The following is a 12,023-nucleotide window of genomic DNA, read 5'->3' as shown; positions in this document are numbered from 1 at the left end:
GGGATTCTGTGAACTTGAGGAAAGGAATAGTTTATATGAGAATGACTTTCTTCTGTTGCCTGTTTTCTCAATTATACCTGAGATTAATATTAAACATAGGCATGCTTTTAAAAATAAGCCACAAAAGAGCATTTTGTACTGCCTAAGGCTGGGCTGACTACCCATCCTAGGAACTTGGATGGTACCTGATGTGATGTCACATCACAAGAGGTATCAGCCTGTGCTATTGTGGTGACTTCTCTGTCTCCCCAGCTAAAAAGTAAGTACTTTGAGGACCATCATTGTATCTTTGCATCTCCAGCCCCTAGTGCTGAACCTGGTATGTTGAAAGCCCTGAATTGATAATAGAACAAATAAATGTATGAATAAATAAATGAATCTGTAAGAGAGAGAATAGGGAGGGGAAAATAGAAAGTGATGAGAGAAAAGGAAGACAAGAAAGAAGGGAGGCTCTGCAGATGTTAAGGTCGTGGTCATTTAGCATGGACAGATGTTATACCAAGAGCTAAAACTCCATTCATCACCTGCAAGACATGTATCCTAGTGTATTCCAAGTTTTAGCAAAACTGCATTTGTTTATTTCTTTACTCTTCACCTACATTATCTTTTTTAAATACAAGTCAGCTAGACTCAAGAATTTTGGTTATGGTTTGAGGTGGAGAGCTGGCTGCAGGACAAATTGGCAATCCCCCTCCCCCTCCCCCCAGGAGGGCACTAACCTGGATGTGTCATGAGTTTTCCATTCTTGACCAAACAGGCAGCACAGCATAATGGCTGAAAACAGGGCTCTGTGTTCCACTATCAGAATCTGCTCGACCTCTAATTAACTGTGTGCCCTTGAACCAGTTATTTACCTGAGCTGTGATTTCCTCATAGGCTGTGGAAGGACTCAAGAAGTTGTGTATCAAAGTATTTGGTACAGTGCTTGGCACCTTGTACACGTATTTTAAATGTTAGCACTAAAAAGTCATCTCTTGGACTTCCCTGGTGGCTCAGTGGTAAAGAACCTGCCTGCCAGTGTGGGAGACATGGGTTCGATCCCTGGTCCGGGAAGATCCCACATGCTGCAGAGCAACTAAGCCCAGGCACTACCACTACTGAGCACATACACCCTGGAGCCTGAACTCCGTAACAAGAGAAGCCACCGCAGCTGAGAAGACCGCACAGTGTAACTAGACAGCAGCCGCTGCTCACCGCAACTAGAGAAAAGCCTGCGCAGCAACGAAGACCCAGCACAGCCAAATAAACACATAAAAATTATATTTTAAAAAGCCATGCCTTCCCAGGAAGGCAGCTGTTGGAACAGCGAGGAAGAGAAGGAGAAAGAGGAGAAGGGAGAGGGAAGGATGAGGGACCAGAGAAGAGGAGGAAGAGAAGAAGGAGAAATGTTCTGAGCCAACAACCTCAGCTGTAACTTCCGATACAGCCCTGCATTTGGTGCTGATGACTCTAAGGCACTTGCTAGGAGCACTGAATGCACCATGGAAATCCTTTAAGGAGCTGGAGGAGGGAGGGAGTCAGGGTGGTTGAAGAGGGAAGCCTGACACTGAAGGGAACTATATCTGTGCAAGTGGCTATTTTTGTCAGCCCAACCTCAGTGGGTGTGCGATTGGGAGTCTACTTTTTTTTTTGATCCAGCTCTTTTTATAGTTGCTGGTTTTTCTTAAAGGCAACCCTTCCTCCATCTTTTCCCAGGCTGCGGAACTGATCTGGAAGATTGCTTACGGGAGTATTTATTATGTGCAATCTGGAATAGACAACATTTAGATTAGCAATTAGCTACCCCTGTAAGATGTAGAAACAATCTCACCATCAACCCTAGCAGAGATTCAGCATAAAGGTATTTTATCCATCAAGACAGCAAACACAGCATTACCATTTCAAAAGCACTTTAGATCGGCAGCACAGACACCCTCTGTACAGGGCCACTTCGGTGAGAAAACTGGCTCACATCAGTACATCAGCGCAGCCTATACTCTCTGTTCTTATGATGAAACCTTGATTTTGACCATTTCAAAACATTTTCCCATTGTTATCCCACTGGTTCAACTAGAGTCCCTGCTTTCAAAGACCTTTTATATGAAGTTAGACTGTCTGATGCAAAAGTAGGACATCTGCATCATTTGGTGCTTTGAAAATACCTTTTTAAAGAATTGTTTGAACATTTCCTACCTGTTGGCCGTACTGGAAAGTTATTTTTAAGAGCCTGGATGTGATGACTGTTTCAACACTTGAACCATGGAATCCATAGCACAATGCCAATACATATATCCATATGTGTCCCTGGAAGAAGAAAGGTGAATGAGTCTCATTTCCTTCTCCTCTGAGGCTTCAGGACCAAGCATCCAGACTGAGATGATGACCTCTTTAACGAGGAAATCAGTGCCGGTGTGCTGTGGTGTGCTCTAGGGGGCTATCTGGCTGACTGGTGCATACAGCATCTCACAGTAGAGGAAGATTTTCAATGGTTTCAGATAAAGGTCAGCCATTTTAGAAAAATACGATTTTTTTTTTTTCTCCCTTATTCTCTCCCCTAGAGCCAGGCAGGTGGTCCACTGCAGGCTTGTGCTAATGAATTAGGCAGCTTGTACTGTACAAAGTGCATTTTCATTACTCTGAACAAAACAGGCTGCAGGGGAAATTTGATAGGTGGCTTCCACTCAAAAGACAAGATGCATTTATCTGAAGGCAATTCAGTGGTTTATTATGGACAGCAAGGCCCTTTTGTCTTTGTCACAATCTTCCTGTGAACATCACCATGATTCATAGTCAAATTATAGTCACTTTTTACCACCCTAGCTATTTAAATCGCAGACTCCCCAATTTAAGCGATCTTTACAATTTTAAACAGCATCCAGGGGTGCAGTTCCATTTTCTATCACAATAATTTGAATTTGTACACATAAGAATTGGTCACCAGGAAGTGACTTTTTGATTATTTCTTGTGCTTTGTTATAGATAAGTATTGGGGCTCTCACAAGTACTTTGATTATAAGCAGTAGGAATCACATCATTTCCCAGTAAGACTTATTATTTTACTCATGCAGGTCATTTTGTATCTTACAGAAAGTGACAATAGTTTCTCATTTCCCTCAAGAATCTCGACATTAGCCTTGATTCTCAGCCTGGGTGAAGGTCTCCAGTACATTAAAAAGGTGAGACTGTAAGGTAACAAGATATTGTTGACATCAGTTCAGTTCAATTCAGTCACTCAGTCATGTCCAACTCTTTGTGACCTCATGGACTGCAGCATGCCAGGCTTCCCTGTCCATCACCAACTCCCAGAGCTTGCTCAAACTCATGTCCATCGAGTCAGTGATGCCATCCAACCAACTCATCCTTTGTTGTCCCCTTCTCCTTCTGCCTTCAATCTCTCCCAGCATCAGGGTGTTTTCTAATGAGTCAGTTCTTCATGTCACGTGGCCAAAGGATTGGAGTTTCAGCTTCAGCATCAGTCCTTCCAATGAATATTCAAGACTGATTTCCTTTAGGATTAACTGGCTTGATCTCCTTGCAGTCCAAGGGACTCTCAAGAGTCTTCTCCAACACCACAGTTCAAAAGTATCAATTTTTCAGCGCTTAGCTTTCCTTATACTCCAACTCTCACATCCATACATGACTACTAAAAAAACCATAGCTTTGACTAGATGGACCTTTGTCGGCAAAGTAATGTCTCTGCTTTTTAATATGCTGTCTAGGTTGGTCATGGCTTTTCTTCTAAGGAGCAAGCGTCTTTTAATTTCATGGCTGCAGTCATCACCTGCAGTGATTTTGGAGCCAAAGAAAGTCACTGTTTCCATTGTTTCCCCATCTATTTTCCCTCAAGTGGAGGGATAGGATGCCATGATCTTCATTTTTTGAATGTTGAGTTTTAAGCCAGCTTTTCACTCTCTCACTTTCATCAAGAGGCTCTTTATTTCCTCTTCGCTTTTTGCTGTAAGGGTGGTGTCATCTGCATATCCGAGGTTATTGATATTTCTCCCAGCAATCTTGATTCCAGCTTGTGCTTCATCTAGCCTGGCATTTCCCATAATGTACTCTACATATAAGTTAAAAAAGCAGGGTGACAATGTACAGTCTTGATCTACTCTTTTCCCAATTTGGAACCAGTCCATTGTTCCATGTCCAGTTCTAACTGTTACTTCTTGACCTGCATACAGATTTCTCAGGAGGCAGGTCAGGTGGTCTGGTATTCCTATCTCTTGAAGAATTTTCCACAATGTTGTGATCCATATAGTCAAAAAATTTGGCATAGTCAAAAAAAAAAAAGTAGATGTTTTTCTGGAATTCTCTTGCTTTTTCTATGATCCAGTATCAACATCAGTGATTCTCAGACTTTATTGTGTATCAGAGTCATCCAGGTACTCGGTAAAAACTCAGAGACTGAGGCCCATTTCTCCTTCAGTGAGGCTGATCTTTGTATTCTTTATGATGTCTCCAGGGGCTGATGAACACTGGACTAATCCATTTCGTTTCTTTAGTTTACTAAGGAAAAGAGCGACCCTGGACTGTCTTCTGGGAGCGGTAATCTCACTGTTTGCCCAGGAATATGCATAGGGTATGGATGGTGTGAATGCTAGTCATTTAACAAACTAGATTGCCAATCCCTTAATCTCCTTATTTGCCCAGATGCCAGTGAGATTGTTCTTAATGGATGCCATCAAAATAGACTACAAAAACTGAATAGGAATGACTAAAGTTCAAATTTCACAGAAATTAGAGTTTCCCAGGTAATCAGACTGCAAGTGTATAGACAAGTTGTTTGATTATTGCTCCTGCTTAGAGAATATAGATGCTCAGTTCAATTCAGTTCAGTCGCTCAGTCGTGTCTGACTCTTTGTGACCCCATGAACCCCAGCACGCCAGGCCTCACTGTCCATCACCAACTGCCGGAGTCTACCCAAACCCATGTCCATCAAGTCAGTGATGCCATCCAGCCATCTCATCCTCTGTTGTCCCCTTCTCCTCCTGCCCCCAATCTTTCCCAGCATCAGGGTCTTTTCCAATGAGCCAACTCTTCGCGTGAGGTGGCCAAAGTATTGGAGTTTCAGCTTCAACATCAGTCCTTCCAATGAACACCCAAGACTGATCTCCTTTAGGATAGACTGGTTGGATTTCCTTGTAGTCCAAGGGACTCTCAAGAGTCTTCTCCAACACCACAGCTCAAAAGCATCAATTCTTCGGCACTCAGCTTTCTTCACCGTCCAACTCTCACATCCATAAACGACTCCTGGAAAAACCATAGCCTTGACTAGACAGACCTTTGTTGGCAAAGTAATGTCTCTGCTTTTGAATATGCTGTCTAAGTTGGTCATAACCTTCCTTCCAAGGAGATATATAGATGCTAGAGACATAATTTCCAGATGTCCACACAGGACCACAGGCCTTAACCTGCACTTCAAAAATCTCAAAAACACTAAAGACTGAAAGATTTCCCAAGGTTTACACATAAATTCCTTTGACAATTATACTTGGCCTGAATTGATAGCTTTTCCTTATTGTATAATTATACAATTTAGTGTGAATATTGAAACATTTCTCTGAATAAATTCTACTGATTTGGATTTCCTGCTGGCAGTATCATGCAATGTTCAGTATATGCACTCTTTTGCCTTTCCATTGTTAAGAAAAAAAATTTCTGAATCCTGACATACATCTGGCCTCAAAATGTCCTGCAATAAGGTTGTAAACCAGTATTATATTATTCCGTATTGATGATGGACCCCTGAGGATTTGTCTGCTACCTTGGCTCAGTCCCAAGAGTTGTCATTGACAAAATTCAACAAGATAAATTTCATTATGTTGAAACATAAAATGACTAATTTTTTTATTAAGGAGCCATGACAAATGTGAATGTTCATTCTCTACTGAACCATGGATCGTCTTACAATTTTTTCTGACAAAATGACCTACTTGGAAAAAAGAAAAGGGAGTTTGGTTTTCAGAAGCATTTCCTACCATCCTCTACCTTTCAGTCCACTCTTTTGATCCCCTCTTCTTCAGTGTCTAATCAACAAACTATAGGGAAAATACATTCTAAGTTAACTTAGAGTTTATGACTGAAATTTGAAATGGAGGTAAATATGATAGGCAAAGATGAGTCAAATTATAAAACAGACAAATAGATCAATGGAACAGAATCAAAATCCCAGAAAAAAACCTTAGCAAATATGGGCAATCAATATTTGACAAGTGAGCCAGTAATACTAAATAGAGAAAAGGCAGTCTCTTCAATAAATGGTGGGGAAAATTAGATATCCACATGTAACAAAAAAATGAAGAAAAATATTTTTCTCTTTTTTCACAAAAAAGAGAAAAAAATATCTTTCTCTTTTTTCACAAAAATTAACTGGAAATGGATTAAAGACTTAAATGTAACACCTGAAACCATGAAGACCTCGGAAGAAAACATAGGACAGAAGCTCCTTGACATGTGTCTTGGCAATGATTTTGGGGTGTTTAACACTTAAAGCATAAACAAGAAAATAAAAAATAAACAACTGAGATTCCTCAAAGAAGCTTCTACACAGCAAAAGAATCAGCAAAGTGAAAAGATAACTTACAGAATGGGAAAAAAATATTTGTGAACCATACATCTGATAAGGGTTTAATACTCAAAATATGTAAACAATGGATACAACTCAGTAGCAAAACAAACATACAATTAATCCAAATAAGAAATGGGCAAAGGACCTGAGTAGACATTTTCAGAGAAGATATATGCACGACCAACAGATACATGAAAAAATGCTCATGTAACTCATTATAGGAAAATGCAAATCAAAACCACAATGAGATGTCACCTCAAGCCATCATCAAGAAGATAAAAGATAGCAAATGCTGATGTATTGGTACAGCCACTATGGAAAACAGTGTGGAAGATTTTCAAAACATTAAAAGTAGAATTAATGTATGATCCAGAAATTCCAATTCTGGGAATATTTCAAAAGGAAACAAAAACACTAACTTGAAACGAGATTTGCACTCCCATGTTCATAGCAGCATTATTTACAATCGCCAAGACATGGAAACATCCTAAATGTCCATCAACAAATGGATGGATAAAAAGTTGTGCCATATATAGATATAGATAAAGGTATATATTTCAGCATAAAAATAATGAGAAAATCCTGCCATTTGTGACAATGTGGATGACTTTGAAGACATTATTCTAAATAAAATAAGTCATACAGAAAAAAGACAGATACTGTATGATCTCACTTATATGTGGAATCTGAAAAAAAAAAAAAAAAACCCCAAGGAAAAAGAGATAAGATTTGTATTTGCCAGACATGATGATACAGGGAGGGGTAATGGGAGGAAGGTGGTCAAAAGGTATGAACTGGCAGTTACAAGATAAAAAAGTACTAGGAATGTAACATACAATATGATAACTATAGTTAATATTATATACGATATGTAGGGAAGTTGTTAAGAGAATAGATCCTAAGAGTTCTCATTTCAAGGAGAAAAAATTTTTTTTCCTTTTCTTTTCATTGTATCTACATGAGTTGATGGATCTTAACAAAACTTATTGTGGTAATTATTTCACAATATATTTTACTTAAACCATTATGAAGGACACTTGAAATTTAAATAGTGATGTATGTCAATCATATCTCAAAAAAATAGAAGAATGATTTTAAAATAAAATGCACACACACAAATGAGTCAAATTAACATACTCTGATTGTCAGAGATTTCTTTGGGAGAACTCTACTGCAATAGACCCTAACTCCATATGATATATTATAAAAATCCATCTCTATTCTTATATTTACATGTGTGTAATTTACATACTCACCCAGTTTCAGAACTCTAATATTTGAAATGCAGTCATTATTGTTCTTTGGCTTTTTCATTGTGGTTGTTTGTGTTTTTGTGACTAAACATAAAAAACAGTTATTCAAAATATACTTTATTAAAAGTAACAAATATTTTTCTTGGGTTATTTAAGCATCATAGAATTTAGCTGCCTGATGTGAATAGTCAACTCATTGAAAAAGACTCTGAAGCTGGGAAAGATTGAAGGCAGCAGAAGAGGATGGCAGAGGATGAGATGATTTGATAGCATCACCAATTCAATGGACATGAACTTGGGCAAACTCTGGGAGATAGTTGGGGACAGGGAAGCCTGGAGTGCTGCAGTCAATGGGGTTGCAAAGAGTTGGACACGACTTAGTAACTGAACAAAAACAAGACTTTTTATGCAAGAATCTAATAATACCCATGGCTTCCCTGGTGGCTCAGCTGTAAAAGAATTTACCTGCCAGTGCAGGAGATATGGGTTCAATCCTTGGCTGAGGAAAATCCCCTGGAGTAGGAAATGGCAACCCACTCCAGTATTCTTGCCTGGGAAATTCCAAGGACAGAGGAACTTGGCAGGCTACAGTCTATGGGGTCACAAAGAGTCAGACACAACTTAGCAACTACCCAAAGTGATACCTGCAGCTGATTCCTTACATAAATTTGGGTTTTAGTTGAGTTTGGAAATAACTTCTGAGCTAAATAAACAACAATGTGCTTGCATTCCAAATAAGGACTATTAGTTGTAATTGATAACATATGGAATTTGCCAACTATATTAAGTAATGAGTGCTCCTTATGGGCAAAATCAATTGCCTATTCTGCTTAAAGTCTTGGCTTCAATTCAGAGTTATTGTGAGATGAGGTTACACCTTCACAGCTTGTAAACATGCCTAGTTAGCCGGTGTTCATTAATGCAAATTAGCTAAAGACAAATGTTCTCAATAGCATATTTAAAGAGAATGTAGACCTTTCTGTGATGTCTTCCAGGAGATAGCCAGAGTCAATGTTTTGTTTCCACTATTATAATTACCAACTTCTGACAGCATGGAAGGCACTGTGACCTTAATTATGAGTCCTAAATCAGGTTCTCAGCAATAGGATTGATGAGAGGATTACTAAATTAATTAGTACTACCTGGCAGTTACACACAGAAATGGAGGTGGGTATGGAATGACAGGTGTGGAGAACTGTCCTGCTGTGTGTTCAAGAACAGACAATAGTCTGGATTCCCTTCCTCAGAAGAATGTATAAATCTCAGACTCTTAGAACCTATTAAGTCTTATAGCATTTGTTTTTCAGAATCCTCACTTTTGATGACATTTTTGCTGTAATTTATTATAGAAGCACCTATTTCAGATGCAACTAAAAAATCTGAGTGAGGGGAGGGACTTTCCTGATTTTCAAAATGGCAGCCCTTTACTCACTTCAGACTTGTATCGCGTGTTTAGAATCATGAATTTTCAGACTATTTATGCCAAGAATATTTCCCTTTACTCAAACTGACAAACTTTTAACAAATACAGTCTTATGGATTCCTTAAAAGAGTTCTCAGGTTGAGGGGCTCTCTGACAAGGGGCCACAGGGTATCCAATGCTCTGTATGTGTGGGGAATCATACGCTTTTCCCAGAATGTAATCCGTGATATACATCAGCTTCTCAGAAGCTTTATGACCCCTCAAAACAAGGTTAAGAGTCCTCATTGTAGAGGAAATAACTACCTATGGTTTCTAAACTACAAACGTCTATCTTTCTTTTATTAAAAGTGTGTACCGACCCGAGAAGCTCACCCTGAACTGTGACTCTAGGCAGGAAGTCCTTCTGGGAGTTGATAGTCAGATCCTCAGTTGATTGCTCATTCTACCGGAAATGACTTGTAGATTGCTTCCTGATGCTTAAATAAGGTCAGCTGTCTAAGCTGTCTTCTAAGATAGCACCTGCCAGCCCCAAGTCTGTTTCCTCCTTCTTCAGCTCTCCCCAGGGTTCACTTCTCCATTTCAGAGCCAGCCCCTGGCCATTGACCCACCAGAAACTCTGCCTGCCCTCCCCCAGTCTCTGGGAGAAAAGTGAACCATTACCAGCTCACCCCTCACTGCCCTACTGTGATCAGAATACAACCAACATATGGTGATACAAATTAATTGGTTGCTTTGGCATCATTTTGCAGCTCTGTAACAGGGCAAAGGGAGTCAAGTCTGAGACTTCCTGGCAAAAGAACAGCAAGCAGAACTAAGAATTAAACTAAAAATAGTTTTATCATGTTAATTTACATCACTTTTCTAGCCCGACAGTTTTTTCAACAGAAGCGCCTAAGAACATGATAGTGTAGGCAGTGGTTTTCATCCAGACATCACATTTAGGAGTGTGACTTGGGCTTCTCTGATAGCTCCGTTGGTAAATAATCCACCTGCAATGCAGAAGACCCTGGTTTGATTCCTGGGTGGAGAAGATCCCCTGGAGAAGGGACAGGCTACCCACTCCAGCATTCTTGGGCTTCCCTTGTGGCTCAGCTGGTAAAGAATCTGCCTGCAATGCGGGAGACCTGGGTTTGATCCTTGGGTTGGGAAGATCACCTGGAGAAGGGAAAGGCTACCCACTCCAGTATTCTTGGGCTTCCCTTGTGGCTCAGCTGGTAAAGAATCCACCTGCAGAGTGGGAGACCTGGGTTCAATCCCTGGGTTGTGAAGATCCCCTGCAGAAGGGAAAGTCTACCCATTCCAGTATTCTGGCCTGGAGAATTCCGTGGACTGTATAGTCAATGGGGTCACAAACAGTTGGACACGACTGAGTGACTTCACTTCAACTTTAAAGTATTCTTTATGGATAATCATCTCCCATTTTAAAAGTTTAGAAATTATTTACATATTCCAACTATGCCATTTATTAGGGTTAAAAGATCCACTTTTCTGTTTACTTCAAATATGAAGCGATAGGTCCTGGCTTTAGGACACAATGAAAGATTTAGTAGATGGGTTTATTTCACCTATCTCTTGAATGGTTTCACAGGCATTGTCCCATAATTACTCCACTCTGTTGGGATCTATAATTTCTTTTCTCGGAGTCACATCTGTCTATCCTTTTGAAGATAATCTACTTGCCATCTGCCTCCACCCTCAAAATGGAATTCAACAAATATTTATTGAACTCCTATTGTATGCCTAGGTTTCACATTAAGCAGTAGAGACACAAATGTTAATAAAATTCAGATCCTCATCCTTACTTTAAAAAGTAAAATAATACGGGAATTAAACAAATATATAAGAGATTTCAATACAATGTGAAATTGCTATCATATGGTTAAAGACAGAGATACAAGGGAAACAAAATGAAGGGGTGCAAAAATCTTTTAGGGTGAGGAAAGACTTCTCAGAGGAGGAGACTTTTAAATGGATAAGTAGGAATTAAGCAAAAGACAGTAGGAAATGCATTTCAAGCAGAGAAAGTGGCCTGAAGGTGCAAAAAAAAAAAAAAAGATGATAAATCTTGAAAATTGTCTATGATTTGCTAGGACTGGAGCTTTGGGTTCAGATAATAAAGTACCAGGAAATTAGGCTGGAGAAATAGTCAGGGACCAAACTGAATGGGTTCCCTTAAACTGATATGGAATTTGGATTTCGTTCTAAAGATAAAAGGAAGATCAATCAATCAATCATTATTTTCTTGTTGGATGTCCATTTTGTGTATAGTATTGTACATGGCACAATTTGATAGGATGCCATTTTCTGAAACATAGGCTCAGAACCAGATTTACAGCTAGGAGCTATACGCAGGGACCTATGTGTTGAATGCTAGGGCTGTTGGAAAGTCCCGGATCAAGAATCACCTTTCAACGCACTAGCTAATGCCTCAAATTCTTCATTAAGAAATTGAGACCACTGTCCCCTAATACAAAGTAAATATGGCAGGGAAAGACACCCCGTTAAGCCTTAGTAATTATTCTGACCTAATATGAATAATGTTCATAACGTCTTTCTCAAAGAGCAAGTTCTCAGGAGGAGGATGTGAGAGGACCATGAACCAATGGCTTCCCAAAGGGAGGAATAGAGCAGAACAAGGCTCAGATGGAGAAGCATGAACTTGACTTTCCTTACAATATACTTGGCAGCCTTGCATGCATTCTCCTTTGAGTGCTTCAATCAGAATTACAGCTAAAGAAAATCTTTCAGGCTATCTTTAAGTCCTAAACACCAACTTTAATCCTCAGATGATCTTGTATT

General features: G+C 39.5%; 1 protein-coding gene and 1 long non-coding RNA gene across 5 annotated transcripts in view; one reads left to right on the top strand and one right to left on the bottom strand.

Moving 5' to 3' along the window:
• The window catches only part of LOC145510458 (uncharacterized), a 51,477-nt gene extending 48,794 nt beyond the window's left edge, over positions 1-2,683 (bottom strand). The window contains exon 1 of the long non-coding RNA XR_014057032.1: positions 2,173-2,683. This is a non-coding gene — a long non-coding RNA (uncharacterized LOC145510458). The remainder of the gene's footprint in view (positions 1-2,172) is intronic.
• KCNB2 (potassium voltage-gated channel subfamily B member 2) overlaps positions 1-12,023 on the top strand; it is a 435,594-nt gene that overhangs the window by 217,178 nt on the left and 206,393 nt on the right. The gene's annotated exons all lie outside the window — the stretch shown is intronic.

This window comes from Giraffa tippelskirchi, chromosome 6 (assembly GCF_054371585.1).
Source record: "Giraffa tippelskirchi isolate mGirTip1 chromosome 6, T2T-mGirTip1v1.2.pri, whole genome shotgun sequence".
Taxonomy (NCBI): Eukaryota; Metazoa; Chordata; class Mammalia; order Artiodactyla; family Giraffidae; genus Giraffa; species Giraffa tippelskirchi.
Note: the sequence above shows the minus strand (reverse complement) of the source record. Positions and strands in the feature narration are given on the sequence as shown.